The sequence below is a fragment of the Hemicordylus capensis genome, chromosome 2 (assembly GCF_027244095.1).
Source record: "Hemicordylus capensis ecotype Gifberg chromosome 2, rHemCap1.1.pri, whole genome shotgun sequence".
NCBI lineage: Eukaryota > Metazoa > Chordata > Lepidosauria > Squamata > Cordylidae > Hemicordylus > Hemicordylus capensis.
The window spans coordinates 121,312,884-121,328,785 of record NC_069658.1 but is presented as its reverse complement, the minus strand read 5'-3'; the positions used below and the strand labels follow the sequence as shown (position 1 = coordinate 121,328,785).

The 15,902-nt window shown below is 45.2% G+C and overlaps 1 protein-coding gene across 1 annotated transcript in view; it reads left to right on the top strand.

The window, feature by feature from the left end:
- SAXO1 (stabilizer of axonemal microtubules 1) overlaps positions 1–15,902 on the top strand; it is a 49,090-nt gene that overhangs the window by 6,453 nt on the left and 26,735 nt on the right. The gene's annotated exons all lie outside the window — the stretch shown is intronic.

The following is a 15,902-nucleotide window of genomic DNA, read 5'->3' as shown; positions in this document are numbered from 1 at the left end:
TAATCTCTTGAATAGTTTCTCTGCTCAGTAATCAAACTTTGAACTCTAAATGTGCTTAAACACTGGCTTTTGTGTGATGGGTCTAGAGGGGGAAAGTACTAGCTTGTGTATGAGAGATCAATCCAGCGAAATGAATATTGTTCCCAACATTATAAGCCTGCTCCCAAGCTGCTGATACCTCAGATTATAACAAGTTTTGCAGTTTTCTCTACAAAACTCAGAAGCTATCTCAGACTATTAAATAAGGCATCAAACCTTTCAAACGGATTAAGCATTATCCTGAGAACTGGAGAAATTCCCCATATCTGAAGTTGTCCCATATTAGGGACGAAGCAAAGTTGGAGTAGGCCCTGGGACATGAAAGAAAGATGAACCTCTGTTTCTTTGCTGCAGAAGGTAGCAAGATGCCTCTACACACCAGTTGCAGAAGAGCAACAGCAGGGAAGGGGCATGCCTTCATCTTTTGCCTGTGGGCTTCCCAGAGGCATTTGGTGGGCCACTGTGGGAAACAGGATAGGCCTTGAGTGTGATCCAGCAAGGCTGTTCTTACATTCTTAAGCAAGGACACAATGAAAAACAAAACGTTCTTGGCATGCCCTTTCTTTCACTCCTATCCAAAGTATATTATACTCTCTCTCTACACACGCACACACAATTTCCTGGCTCAGAAACATTTTTAACGTGTATAATTACTACACTCACTGCACACATTCATACATTAACAATCATTTTTTCAACAAATATACTTACTACAGTCATCTCATATGCATACAACATCAGCCATGTAGAGTAAGGAGTGAGCTGGCACCCTGCCAATGGGTGCCTTTAGCTCAGAGACCCAGGGATGTTTGTCCCCATTTTGTTCAACTATAGCTATGCCCCTGTCTCATAAAGCTGTACACATTTGGAAAAAGTTCTCAGTGTTTTACACTTCCTGTACAGAGAGGGGAGGTTCTCTGTGGTCTCTATTAACAGGCATGGCCTGGGCTCACTTAGCTGATTCCTCCGCCTCTTTTATGACCATAGGAATCTCCAGCAGGGCAACTCCCTTTACTCTTCAGCAGTTCTCGCAAAATTGTTGTAGTTAGGGGAAAGGGGTTTTTGGTCAACCCATTCCTTGATCCAGGCCACTTGTATTCCAATCCTGGAGCAGAGGCGGGGCTAACAAACAGCCAGCAGCAAGAGCATGGAGAAGCAGCAGTCTGCACTTGCCTCTCTGTACACAATGTCTTTTTCATTAAACTATTAATATTCCTGATTCCACTCCACCACTTTGCCTTGCATACCACAACTCTTTCCCTTGGATTCTACACTCACTGGCAGAGTTTGACTCACTGGCAGAGTTGTTTTTAATTCCTTCAAAGGGCATATATGCATACCTGCACTGGTGCAAATAGTTATACTATTTTTTTTAAGCCTTATGAAGTACCCATGGCATTAATAAGCCTTCCCCTTCTCAGTTTTAACTGGAGACTAGAAATAAAAAGGAAATGGGTGAAGAAAAAGGAAATGGGATGGAGAGGTAAGAATGAAGAAAGGAAGGTGTATGTTCAGTGTTCCCTCTAGCCAGGGATTCCCAGATGTTGTTCACTACAACTCCCAGAATCCCCAAGCAAAAGCCATTGCAGCTTGGGATTCTGGGTGTTGTAGTCCAAAACATCTGGAAATCCTTGCTAGAGGGAACACTGTGTGTGTCTACACACTGTCCAGACTGTCACTAACTGTGGCATGATGGGATTGCATTGGAGTCTAGTTGCAAGGCAGTATGGGACAGCATCTCAGGTTGGAGAGGGTGTTTTTCTGTGCCACTTGAAGCAGGTTTGGTGACAGTGCGGAAAGCAGAACCTAAGGATGTTGATAGTGTAAATTAACTGTATCAGGGGGGAGGTTCCAGAGGAAACATAGGAAGCTTCTACGGAGTCAAAGCCTTGGTTCATCTAGCTCAGTCAGTATGGTATACAGTAGGGCTGCACAACTTCAGCCCTCCTGCAGGTATTGGACTACAACTCCCATAATCCCTAACGATTGGCCATTGTGGGTGAGAATGATGAGAGCTGTAGTCCACAAACAGCTGGAAGGCCAAAGCTGTGCAGCCGTGGTCTACAGTGACTGGCAGCGGCTCTTTAAGGTTTCAGGCAGGGGTCTTTCCCAGCCTTACCTGGAGATGCCAGGGATTGAACCTGGGACCTTCTGCATGCAAAGCAGATGCTCTGCCACTGAGCTATAGCCCCATTCTCCAAAGGAATAATTAAAGTGCTTGAAAATGCCTGTGTGGGTTTTGTCTTCGGGGAACTGAATGTTAAGATGGGGTACTAAATGATAGCAAGGGAAAACAGGTGGTTGCACAGCTGGTGGAACTACGGTGTTATAAAAATGCAGAGTACTTGAGTTTAAACTTTAAAAAACAAATACTCTCTTCCCCTACCCTCTACCTATCTTTCTGTATATGATGTAGAAAAGTTTTGGCAGCCTCAAGCCTGGCTGGAGGGTGACTTGGTGTGATATGGTAGTCTGAACTGTGGCACAGAGAGAGTTTGAATCTTTAATTGGCAGAAGAGGGGAGAGGCTGAAAGGGAATTTTTTGATCTTCTTTGATTTGATTTATATACTGCCCTTCCTAAAGTGGCTCAGGGTGGTTTACATTATTTAAAAAAACAAACAAACTAATAAAACAAAACATTTAAACCACATTAAAATTAGATATCATTTAAAAACCAGGCTAAAAAGATGGGTTTTTAAGGCTTTTCTAAAGGCCTCCTCTCATATCCACGGGGAGTGCATTCCACAACCTGGGGTGACAACTGAGAAGGCCTGATCCCAGGTTGCCACCAGATGAACCAGTGGCACCTGAAGACACATGGAGTCTTCTTATTAAGACAGCTGGAGTCTTCTTATTAAGACTCCATGTATTTTGTGTCATGATAAGAATTTGGCCGGCGGGGGGGGCTGTATTCCGAATACGGCAAGACCAGAAAGGATGAAGACAAAGTGATCCACCCCATCTGAGGAAATTCAAAAAGTGGTGTCATGTGGCAGCTATGACTGTGAACCCCTATCTTAAATTTCACATCAGCCATAAATACATTGAGCGACCTAATGGCACAGTGGGGAAATGACTTGATTAGCAAGCCAGAGGTTGTTGCTTTGAATCCCCGTTGGTATGTTTCCCAGACTATGGGAAACATCTATATCAGACAGCAATGATATAGGAAGATGCTGAAAGGCATCATCTCATACTGTGCGGGAGATGGCAATGGTAAACCCCTCCTGTATTCTACCAAAGGCAACCACAGAGTTCTTCAGGGAGAGGCGTTCTTACCCCTGAACTTCAAGGCCAAGGTCCAGGGCCTCCACATCCCCTGGGGGCCCCCAAATCAATCATCTTTCGTCTGTCCTGGGTGGTGTGGTTTGTGCCGTCAAGAACCTACGGGTTAAAAAATGATGCTTAACTTGCTGTGGAGCGCCCTCCAAAGGCCTTTAGGTCCAGACTCCAAAATTACTTAGGTGCACCTCTGTCTGTTGCCAGGAGTCGACACCAACTCAACGTCACACTTTACCTTCATGAATACATTGACCAGCCTTAACTAGTTCAGTAACATCCTCTACCCCATCTACAACGAAAAGAAAAGTTGCATCCAGCTGTTATCTGCTCAGAGCATTTGCTGGTCTTTAATAGTCTTTTGAACTGTATGCAGCTTTAATGGTTCTACCTGAGAACCAACTGTAGCCACTTCATTGTATTTTCTGGATATACATTAGGGCAACAGTGGACAACCCCTGGGGCATGCTATTAGCCTTGCAGGGTTGGGTTTTTTGGGTTTTTGTTGTTGTTGTAGTCTGATCCTGAGAACCCATATTTCTACTAAAAAGAATTCTAGTCCTCATGATTGCTGAGCTAATAAACCTACCTGGTGGCAAGCACTTCTAAGGCAGTCTTCACACTGGCAAAGCTGTTATTTGCTCTTGCATTAGGTTCATGTGTTTCCATGGCCACCCAGAAATGAACTTCATCCTGACAGTCTTGCTTTACACCTCTGATTCCTATCCAGGTATAATCCACGTTCAGTAGCTGACAGCCTGAAGTGGCAGTTCCTTGAGCTGCTGTTAATGAGACTGTTATGGAGTGCTGGCTACACTCAAATCAGTCTTTGACATGGGGAATTAGCATGACTATATGGAACAGTTCATTACAAAATAAATTTGTGCAAAAATTTGGTCTGGTAAATAAGGAGGAGACAAAAATATGGTACTATCAGATTTATTTAGGGATAATAGGGGTACAGGAAAAGAAAAAGATTGATTAGACAAGGCGAGGAAGCAATAACATCTTAACAGTATTAACTAGAATCTCACATAGAGGCATTTTAGCTTAAGGTCTGAATTAAAACAGCTTAAGACTTTGCCTGAGAAAGGACCAAGATGGAGGCTTAAAGAGGAGAGAGAAGGGAGCAATGAGATATAAAGGGATATGCAGTTAGCATTACCCCATCCGTTGGTGTGTTGGTTACACTTGTAGGTTGGGGTGCACAGGTAAACTTCCTTGTAGGGGGAAGGCAACAGAAAAGCAGGAAGAAGAATGGGTGAGGAGCAAAGAGCTACGACTTGAACTCTTGAAAACTAGCATTGCAAAGATCCACGTAGAGTCTAATTCCAAATCTGATTCTCAGTCTGATGCCGAGGCCATGTGGCTGAGCCAGGGGTAGGCAATGTACAAGTCAAGTGCCCTAACTGCAGGGACTAAAACTTGCATATAACAAAAAAAGTTCATGTGTACATGAACCAATCAAGGGGGTAGATCTTTAAGAGGCAAAAGCTGAAAAGGTGGAGAGGTGTGTGTAAGGGACTGTATGGGTGGACTCAAAAGCTTTATCGGAGACTAGGGCATCTCTTCCTGAGTGAGAGGTAGGTTTCTTTTTCTGTTAATGATCCTACCTTTGGGTTCTCGCCAGCTGATTAATGTAGTGATAGGAGGCTGTGGTTGAGCTATGCTTATCTGAGTAGTTGTGAAAGCGACTAGCAAAACTAATCCCATTGTGAAGGGGGTTGGCTATTTTGCTTTTGAAGGTCTCTTTGATCTGTGTCAGCTTGTTAGCTTCCTCTCTTTTCTGCAAGAGAGGCCATGGAGTCTCCCTGCAGCCATTTATTAACCTGACCTTGGGCAATGCTGCCCCATGTGTGCTTGTGCCAAGTGACCAAACTGCATATTTGCCAGATATGGGCATGTGCAGAGTTCACAGTCCCGTGAGCTCAAGTAGCCAAGATGGAGGTTGCAAGCCTGCAACTCCAAATCACATAGAGGGGTGCTGCTGTCTGCAGCCCCAAGACATGCTGTTTCTATAACACTGCTGAGGGTCATTACTTGGATAGCCCAGTCAGAGAGAGGCTGCTTAGGTGCTTCCAGCTGGAGCAATGTGTGTGGCCTCACAGCTGGGGAACTCAGTGTGTTTGGTGGATTTGGCATGGAGCAGAAACACACACATCGCCCACTGTTAGCACATCTGTGTCTTTTTATTTGGGGTACATTAACACTTCTACTAGCCTTCCACATCTGTTGCTGTTTTTCCATGGCACTGACAGTGGTTTCAGATATATTTACAAAAGGAGCCACATCGGTGCTGAATTTGGTCCACATTCGCCTTAAGCCCTCGGGCATAGATACGGCTAACTTTTCAGCTCTCTCTTCCCAAGTGTCTACATTTCAGTGGTTAGTGCTATGGACGCCATGCCGAGAAGTCTGAGCAATGCTGGTTTTTAAATGCAGCCAGAAGCAAAATAATATTATTCCACAGTTATTTGTATTTGTGGCGTGACTGTTTGCTTAACATAATTCAGCACAACACTTCTTCTCGAAGCTTGTGAGATTATTAAGTGCAGACAGCATCCTTAACTTCACAATAAGGCAAGTCTTAAGGCCTAGTCCATACCTCAAGAGTCTATGAACAAGTTAACTTGTTTAGAGGCCCAGAAGATAGACGTCTCTTAAAAACTGTCTTGAAATGCTGGAATGCAGACTGGGATAAATATAGTGTTGGAGGAGTTAATGTTTCTGAATAGCACGTGGCATATTCTCACTATTGTATCTGATGCTTAGCTAGAAGCTCCCTTGTCCTTGGAAAGTACAGGATGTCGGGAGCTCTAGCCATCCCAGTTCCCACCATCCCATAATACACTACAGAGGTGCAGATCCCCCCCCCTTTTGAGGAGCACCCCCTCTCATTTTACTCCCCCAAACACATTTTCCTCCCAGAAACTGTCTTTCCTTCTCCCCCTACCCCCAGCCCCAGCGAGGAGTTGCTCCTTAGGCTTTCTTTCCCCCTGCCGGCACCCTTGACACACGAACATTGCCAAGAAACACAACCCAGGACAGGGCTATGCCTCTTGGAGCAGGCTTGATTCTCCCTGACAAGGGTCAAAAGGGTCAGGCAGCAAGTTTAGCTCCCACTCCAGCGGCTTCCCCACCTTTCCGTTCTCATTCTGATGGGGGGAAACCAAGCATTTGGGAACACTGTTGCAGTCAAAAAAGGTTATTCTCCACTTCTGCCACTGGGTGGCCTGGCCTTCACTGACAGGAAATATGGAGGGGCTGCAACGTGCACAACCCTGCTCAGCGTCTTCGCAGGCCCATAGCCAGGGGGTGTCTAGGGGTGCCCACCCCCCATAGGTTTCTCCCCCGCCCCCACCCTGCCGCCATGGCAGTTAGGGTTTCCAACATTTCTTTGTCAGAATGAGGGACACAAGTTGGGGGGGGCCTTAGGGGTTGGCTGTGGGGGGGGGGTATGCAGTGGTAATCAAGAGCCTGAGTAGCATTGATGTATATATAACTGAATGATATGCTATAGAATAATGCCAGCATTGTTAATATCTAGGACATATTCAAGTTATACCACTTTTCAACCAAAAACTTCTCAAAATAAGAAGCTGCTCGCCCCGCCACCAAAATGAGGGACAAATGCTGTCCCTATAGGGACCAACATTCAGCCCTGGAATGAGGGATGCCCTGCATAATGAGGGACAGTTGGCAACCCTAGAACCTCCCTCTTCCCCCAGCCCCAAGTTTCTCTGACCCTCTAGCTGCAAGGCTGCAACTAGAAACCTGACCTGACACGAGGCTCTTCTCTGTGTAGATGTACAACTTGTCTAAGGCAGATTGTTTTGCAAATATCTCCTTATCTGTGAGACAAAGCATCGGCATTCTCTCTTTCCGTAATTTACCTCCAGACAGCTTTGTGTTCAGATTGCTGGAGGCATGCGTAGTGCTTAGCTGAGCTGACTTCCTGGGTTATCTGGCTGGTCACTTGTGGTGGGACAGAGTCTGTCTTCAGACATCATGGGAAACCTGAGGCAAACTCACCTCAAGTTGGGCCCCCCACCGTGACGTCCAAACAGTCAGAGCCGCGGTTCTGGGACGTAACTGCAGCTCTATTTCCCAGCCCCAGCCTTTGAGTGAACCCTTGGTTGTATGTAAGGTTCACTTACCAAACCGAGGGTCCGGATGCTAGAGTGTGTCGTCTGGTTTGGGCAACTCTCCCAAAGTGGAGTTAAGGAAGGAAGCTCCTCCCACTGCTCAAGGAGTCCATTGGCTGGAGCGACTTTCCTTCTTGGGTCCTAGGAAGCACGCATAGCCAGTTTCTGCCCCCTTACAGGCTCCGAGATTGCAGCTCCAGCTTGCCTGGGAGTGCGTCAGGGGACGGGCAAGAGAATGTCCTTGACAACATTTTAAATAACATTTTTTAATGACATCTGGAGGTGGCAAGAGCCTCCACCTGCCCCAATCACAGCATGCAGCCATGCTTAGACTGGGTTAAGAGCTTCTACAAGTTTTGAAACCCATCTTTTCTACAGCTAAGGTTTTATACTTGTTCTGCTCTGCATTGGCATTGGCATGTATTCATAATTCTTATATTTTTGTAAATTTGATTTTAATGTCTCTGCTGTATCAACTGCTTTGGGAATGAGTTGCTTAAAAGCATGATATCCATCTTATTTATTTATTATTTCTCTGTGTAAACCACCCCGAGCCATTTTTGGAAGGGTGGTATAGAAATTGAATGAATGAATGGTTACTGTTCTCTCTGTCATGAATTGACTGTCCTGCTGTGAGATTCAGATCCATGGTTTACTTTTGCTCTGACTATCCTTTACCTTGGCCTCTATACCAGGGAGCCCCTGGTGGCGCAGTGGTAAAACTGCCGCCCTGTAACCAGAAGGTTACAAGTTCGATCCTGACCAGGGGCTCAAGGTTGACTCAGCCTTCCATCCTTCCGAGGTCGGTAAAATGAGTACCCAGAATGTTGGGGGCAATATGCTAAATCATTGTAAACCGCTTAGAGAGCTCCGGCTATAAAGCGGTATATAAATGTAAGTGCTATTGCTATTGCTATATTGCTGATATATGAAATGGGTACATTTGTTCAAGAACGTTTTCATGCTTAATTCAGAGGTAATATGCCATTCTCTGCACAGAGGCGTAACTAGGGAAAACGGCGCCCGGGGCAAGCACTGAAATGGTGCCCCCCCGCCCCCCCAACATACTACATTATACTTAGGTTTTTCCTCACAAGCGCCCGCCGCTGCCGCCAAGCCAGGCCACTGACTGGCCTCCAGGCGCCAGCAAAGCAATGGGGGGGGGGCGCGGGCGGCACAGAAGGGACCACTCATGGGGGAGGGGGCGTCGACACACTCCCTTGACTGCTGCAGCGCTGCTGCACTGAGCAGGAAACATTTGTATTAACAAAAAATTAAACAAATTTAAAAAAAAATTTTTTTGTCATGGCGGCGCCCCCCATGTGACCAGAAAAGATGGCGCCCGGGGCACGTGCCCCCCTGCCCCCCTATAGTTACGCCTCTGTCTCTGCATGCAAGTTGCAGGGGTGCAAGGCAGCAGGAGAGGGGAGTCCATAACCCTCTCCTGCTTGTGGGTGTCCCAGCTGCTATCTCACTGCTTCAGATTCCCTGTCAGCTGAACTTTGACATGTGAGTACAAGGAGCACAGCTTTTTCAGTTGTGGCTCTGACATTGGCCTGGTATGGTCATAAATATGGAGACAAGGCCAGGTAGGCTTTCTGGGGTGGGGGGCATCCCACAATGGGCTGGTCCTGCCCACCATGCAACGCGGGATGTGAGTGTGCAAATCCCACCCACCCTCCTCCTGGCATGCTGTCCCTCAGCCTCAGCAGGGAGCAGTTCATCCCTCCAAACTGTTGGAAATTATCTTTGGTGAGAGAATCCCTTTCTCATTATAGCAGAATGCACAGAGGCACAACACAGCGGAAATTTAGCTAGGCATGTGTGTATGCTGAGAGTAAAGTAACTTGGAGCCAATTCATAGTTTCAAATCAATATAAAAGGCATTTATTAAGGAACTCCATTCTAGATAGGAAAGTGAGGAGTTAGGATATCTAATCTAGCTAGCTAGCTGGATGCAGATGGATTCTGCATCTTCTCTGCACATATGGTGCAGGGAGAGAGGCTTGCCATGTTGCAAGGTAGCAGAGCAGGTAGGGAAGAGAGAAAGGAAGTTGAATCGCTAAGAGTAGCAATTTACATTTCAAAGGGATAGCATCAGAGCAGTGGAGAAGTGATGACCAATGTCTTGACTCTCTAGCCCTCTAACTTACTTGTCTGTCCTCCACTATCTGAGACAAAGAGACAGTGCAAAGTCCTTTAACTTCCAACACAAACTGCTTCTCACATGCAATTTAAATTTGATGGAAGCAGCATATCAGTGCTATGTAAGTGATAGTTTGGATGAACAGGTTGTTCAGATAAAGCAGAGTCCCCACCATTTGATGGCTGCTAGACAGGTAGACTCGCATCCCACATTATGTGCAGGATGGAGCTGGTTGGCTGTTTTGTTGCTGGGCTTCCCTTCTGCTTGAGATTTACCCTCCTCCTTTTTAATTCTGCTAATTATTTTCAACAGCTGCTACTGTTGTGTTTTTCATGGGTTTTGTTGAACTGGTTGATTTTTTATTTTTATTTTTTGGCATTGTAGTGGTGTTGTTTGTAGTTATGCTTTTATTGTGAGTCACTTTAATGCCTTAGAAGAAAAGCAGGAAATTAGAAAATAAAATAAAATTTAAAGACTAGATTTGACAGGTTTGGCAGATAGCTTGCAGCAAAACCAGTTTCATGAGCCAGAACTTGAATATTGTTTTCTTCTGTAGCCCTGAACTAATTTTGATTGTGCTAACTGTTTCTCCATGGTAATCAACACAGTATGTCCAGATCCACCAGGCATGGATTGTATTGTCTCTTAAGCATTTGACATAGTTCTGGAGAATGTTGCCACTGGCAAAATCTCCATCTGTATTATTTTACATGTCATCATAAGAATCCTTCAGATTGTGATTTAACAGGACTTTCCCCAAGCTGTTAAACCAAAACATCTCGCCTTCTGAGGGGTTCAAGTTTTACATGAGAAGGATGGAAACATACACCCACCCATTTCTGAATTACTCTGCCCCTCCTAGTCAATATCTCCTTGGTTATCCTGACTTTTGTAGCTCTATAGCCACTACCTGTCTAGATGATAACCTTTTAGTCAATGTCCTCCAATCTATCCTAATACTTTATGATTTGTGCCCACACAGGGTCAGGCTCAATTTTTGAGAAAGGTCTCTTAGCACTGGATCCCACATCAACAAAAAGTGTTCCTGTGGCTAATTTTTGGTTGGTGTCGCTAGTAACACAGATGTTTTAAAATTCTCAGATGTGTTTTTGTTCTAGTGTTGAACATCACACATAACGGCAACAAAAAAGCCTAAAATGTTATGTGCAACATCATTTATTTTATACCAGATGCCACAAATTTCAATAGTGAGTAAGTTGTACACAGCATAGCCAAAATGCACAAAACTGTTCAACAATTTGAAAACAAGCCAAGCTGTGTAGGCGATATTCCTTTTTCAAGACCTTGGCAGGCTTGACATGTAACAACTTGCATTCCTGTTTCTTTCATCCTGTTGGATACCTGTATGCCAAACCTCCCAGAGAGTCTTATTGATGTTTCCTAGCACATTCCAGCGTCCATATCCACTCTGCCGTTATTTGTGACCTTGCCCATTGCAGTGTTTGTCTGTACGAAATAAAGAGGAACTCTGTGTCTATCAGCAGAAAGCTATTTAGTCTGCAATGTGGAGTCATGCTAGGGATATCCATCAGAATGGCCCTTGCAGGACTGGAGAGTGATCCAGTGTCAATAGTGTTGCTGTTCTTTATTATGCTCCAAGCCACCTGAAGAACAGGTGTGTGTGTGTGTGTGTGTATTTGTGTGTGTGTGTGTGTGTATATATATATAGCTGGCCTGCTTTGCTCCTTGACCAAGAGATTTAACTACATGGCAAGCTGTTGCTCATCTGAAAGCTTTTTCAAAAATGTGCATTTAACGTTCCTTCACTCTTCAGTGAGGTGAGAATATATAGATAAAAATACCTGGTGTGAAATAGTTGCCAGACTGTTTACATTTGAATGAGCTATTCGACATCTATTGCCTGAACCTGAGTATACAAGCTTAGACAGCCAGTTGAATGACTTCAGTGGAAGGAGACCAGATCTACGCTGCCCATCTAGCCAGGATGCTAGTTAGCTTTATTATATAGCACCAATGTATGTTTGCATAACCTTTATGTGCACTTATTGAATAGGTGACAGAATCTGTCTTACCACATACAGAAAACATACAGCCATGTCACATACTGTACCGACATACAAGAAACACAGATGCATAACAATTATACTAATGTTTCCTGTATGTAGGTACAAGTATGTGACATGTCTGTATGTTTTCTTCAGTAAAAGTAAAGTGTGCCATCGAGTCAATTTTCGACTCCTGGCACCCACAGAGTCCTGTGGTTTTCTTTGGTAGAATACAGGAGGGGTTTACCATTGCCTCCTCCCGCACAATATGAAATGATGCCTTTCAGCATCTTCCCGTATCGCTGCTGCCCAATATAGTACCAGTAGGGATTCGAGCCAACAACCTTCTGCTTGTTAGTCAAGCATTTCCCCGCCGCTCTACAGTAGTGCAAATCTAGCCGCACGGGAGGCAATTTTTATTAGGAAAATAGTGCAGGGGAGAAGGGCTAATCCCCTTTCTTCAGCCCTGCAACCCCAGTCAGATCCCCCCCACCTTAGCCAATATTAAACTCCCCCCCCCCAAAAAACAGCAAGAGAGCTCATTGCAGATCTCCTGATGTCACCTCTTGAATGGTCCTCTTTTGCTTTGACACTGGAACTTATGCTTCATTTGGCTCCTAATTGGCTGGTGGAAGATAAGCTTATTGGCTTTTGTAAGAGAGCTAACAACTTCACTACTATATACAGTCATGATCCAGCAAAGGTGGTCCATTGAGAGAAACTGGGCTGGCCACGTGGATCTCTCTTCTGCACGTGGGGGTGGGAAGAGGAGGAGAATGTGGATGAGAGTGCAGTGCTTGTGGCCATCAAATAGAGAGTCATGTTTTGGAGGGGTGGGGGGATAATGAGACGCCAACCAACCTTTCCTCACAATCCCCAACTTAACAGCTATTGAGAGCTGCTTGAAACTTTGGAGAGCTGCTGCCAGTCAGTGTAGATAATACTGAGCTGAATGAACCAAGGATCTGATTTGGTATAAGGTACTTTCCAATGTTCCTCAGATGCTTGTGCATAGTCTGTTTTTGCAAGCAAGGGTCTTTAAATTGGGGCCTCTTAGACTGTGCAAATGGTGGGGGGGGCACATTTTTTTGCAATTGAAGTCAATATTTTCCAGGATTTTGGCATGTGTTAATGTTAAACCTCTAAAACATCAGATATAACAAGTCCTGAAAAATCTTTGAAAAAGGAATCACCCATAGGAATAGATATGCTTTGTATGCAGTGGTCTTTTAATAATAGTAAAAGATTCTGAGTGTGCATGTGAGAGAGGATGTGAGACTGGGGAAACCAAGTGAAAATGAGAGAGAGGCTGCATTCGCACATAACACAGAACTGTGGGTACAATGGACCCACAGTTCCACTCCCCACCCTGTTCTCCTGTGTGAATTCGGACATTAAGGAGAGCGCTCTCTATGCAGTCAGAGAGACTGCAGAGAGGAGAGGGAACTGGCTGTGCAGGCTTTCCTCTTTCATGAAGGACAGCCCGCATAGCCAATGACAGTCGAGGAGGAGCTTTCTCCCACAACTCTGTTTTGAGGGAACACTCTCTGCACTTCGGCATTCAGATGTAATGCAGCCTGCGTTAAACGCCAGTTTTTTGGGCTGGTGAAACTCACTACAACTCGAGGGTACAAACTGGAGTTAGGAGAGTGGAATCTCAGGTCACTCTCCACGTGGAACCGGAGTTCTGAGTGGTTGTCCTGCATCTGGACATTCAGGTTTGGCAATCTCTAACCCCTTCAACTCCAGTTGAAGCAAATGCGGGCAGAGTTAACTTCAGAAATTGTTTTAGTTATCTCCCTGTGCCCTCACCAAATACGGCTCGACTATGTTCAGGTATCAAAGGAGCATCCATCCCTGCTCTATCTTCTCTCTTCCTTACCCTCTTGATATGCGAATGAAGGAGAGTCTAGAACTACCTTCCTTCTTGCTCTACTTGTAGGCATCTAAGAGGCTGGCAGTGTTGGAAACAGAATACTGGGCTAGATGAACCGAGGTATGATGCAGCAGGGCAGTTCTTATGTCTCTTCCCTTTATTTGGCTGTCCATTAGTCTTGCCATTGTACACCTCCCTATGATGGCTTGAAATCCTTCAGGTATAAAGGAGCATCCTAACCCTATGTACTCTCAAGTGGCAATGGCTCTAGTGACAGCTGCATTGGAAGTATAGGCTTGGAAGTTGGAAAGAGCTATTTACCAAGGCTGGCTCAGTCAATAGAAGGGTCATCCTTGGGGCTAATCTCACTGGTTCCTCAGATTGTTCTGGTGGCAGTAGCAGCTGCAGAAGATAAGTGCCACCGATGGGCATTTGCAACATGTACAATTCAGGATGATACTTCCAAATAGCAATGAGTCTGGTGAGCTTTGGAGAGGCTTCCTCTTAGCCCTTATTGCTAGAGAAGGAGGAGGCCAGTTTAGGAAAAGCGGTGACACATTGCCCCAGTGATCTGGGGCAACGAAAATGCCAAGGCTATCTATTTCAGCTGAACTGGAGCTTTATCAGGCTCTAGTTCTTATGTAACAGGGTAAGCCATTTCCTCTCACTGATACTAGTCGCTTGTGCCAAATCCCATAAACCTCTGCTTCAGGACATTGGCACATGAGACCAGACAGTAGTTAACAAATAGAGAGGCACTGCTTTCAATGCAGCAGTGTAAGGCACTAGATTCCACCTGCAAGTGTTAAGGAATGTCCGCCATCCTGGGCACAAACGGATAGAAAATTATAGAGAAGGAGCAAAGCGGCACTGGCCCACTGTATGGTTTCATGTTCTGAGGGAAGGACCATTATGCCAGATACATAATTGGAGTGGAGGAAAGGAAGCTTGTCCTGTTGGCTCCCAGCACGGTCAGCATACAAGGTATGATACTTTTGTCTCCTGGAATGATTGACAAGTGATGGTAGTGGTTTGTCTTGGGACTAAGCCACAATGATGAGGTCAAGGAGCTCAAGGTTGCTTCCTTTGGCAACCTTCCATGCCCTCCGAAGGAAGGTCATCCCTTGCTTGGAGATCCGCCAGTTTATCATCTTACCGAGTCTTTGCTAGGAAGCAACTTCCGTAGAATGAGTCTAGAAGTTGACCTCATTTCTTATCAATAAGGATTTCCCCCGAATTCCACCAGGTGGCAACATAGACTTTAGAATGTCAGAGTGAAAAAGAAAGTGCTCTTTGCTATGAAAACCTTGGCCTATTTTCACACACACACACACACACACACACACACCCCCTCTATATCTAATAACGTTCTCAATCTCAGAGAGAGAGATGAGTATGGAGTATGAGCATCTTTCAGTTGGGGAGGTGCAGGCAACTTAGATGGGGTTTCCATCTCAGGGCTTTCTTCAGAAGGCAACTATGGTGGGGGGAGGGAGTGGATGTTTGCAGGCGTGAACTGGCAGCATCTACACTCATTTCCCCCATTTACTCATAATCCTCTGAAGTGCTCTTATTAGTCATATTAAATCCCCACCCCCACCCCAGCTAAGTTCCTAAACTGGAAGCAAGCCAGGCTGTGTGGGAAATTCTAGGGGAGTATCAGTGGGTATAGGAGGGGTTAAGCATTCACTTTCTCTGCTTCCAATTCTGCGCTGCAAATGCGCCCTTGTTTCCAAAGATGGCATTACCTTACAAAATGTCTTTGGGAAATGCACATTTATTGAGTTAATATGTCATTCTCTTTAAGGGCCAAACCAGGTGTTACTCAGCAGATGCATATATTGGTAGTCTTATCCAGACATTATGTTCAATGCACATACCGATATGTATGTTATGTTCAACAAATGCACAGCACTCCACTTCCTATCTGTACCCTGCGTTTGAGGAGGGTTGTACCCAGGCTCCCTTCTAAAATGAATGCACATAGTCATGCACACAAAAACATGTACATGTGTACAGATACTGTGCACATCATGTCAGAACAGGGCTATTATCTCTCAAGATTATTATTTTCCTGAAAAGTAGCTGCAAGAGACAGCGACCATTGGATGGAGGAATGGCGGGGGAGGGGCAGCTTCACCCTTTCCTCTCCAGCTATTCCCCCCCTCTAAAAACTGGCCTTTCTACTGCATTTCTGCTTGCTGAGGGAAAAGAAATGGGTGTGATCTGCCATGCACTCTTACTTTCTTCTCCTCTACTTGCACATCCTATCAAGACTGGAAGGCACATGCCATGTGTGCGAAAGTGTCTCTTTCAAAGTGAAAAACACAACACTTGGATGTAGTGATTAGAAAGACTTGGGCTGCTGCTTCTAAAGTTTTTGCTTTTG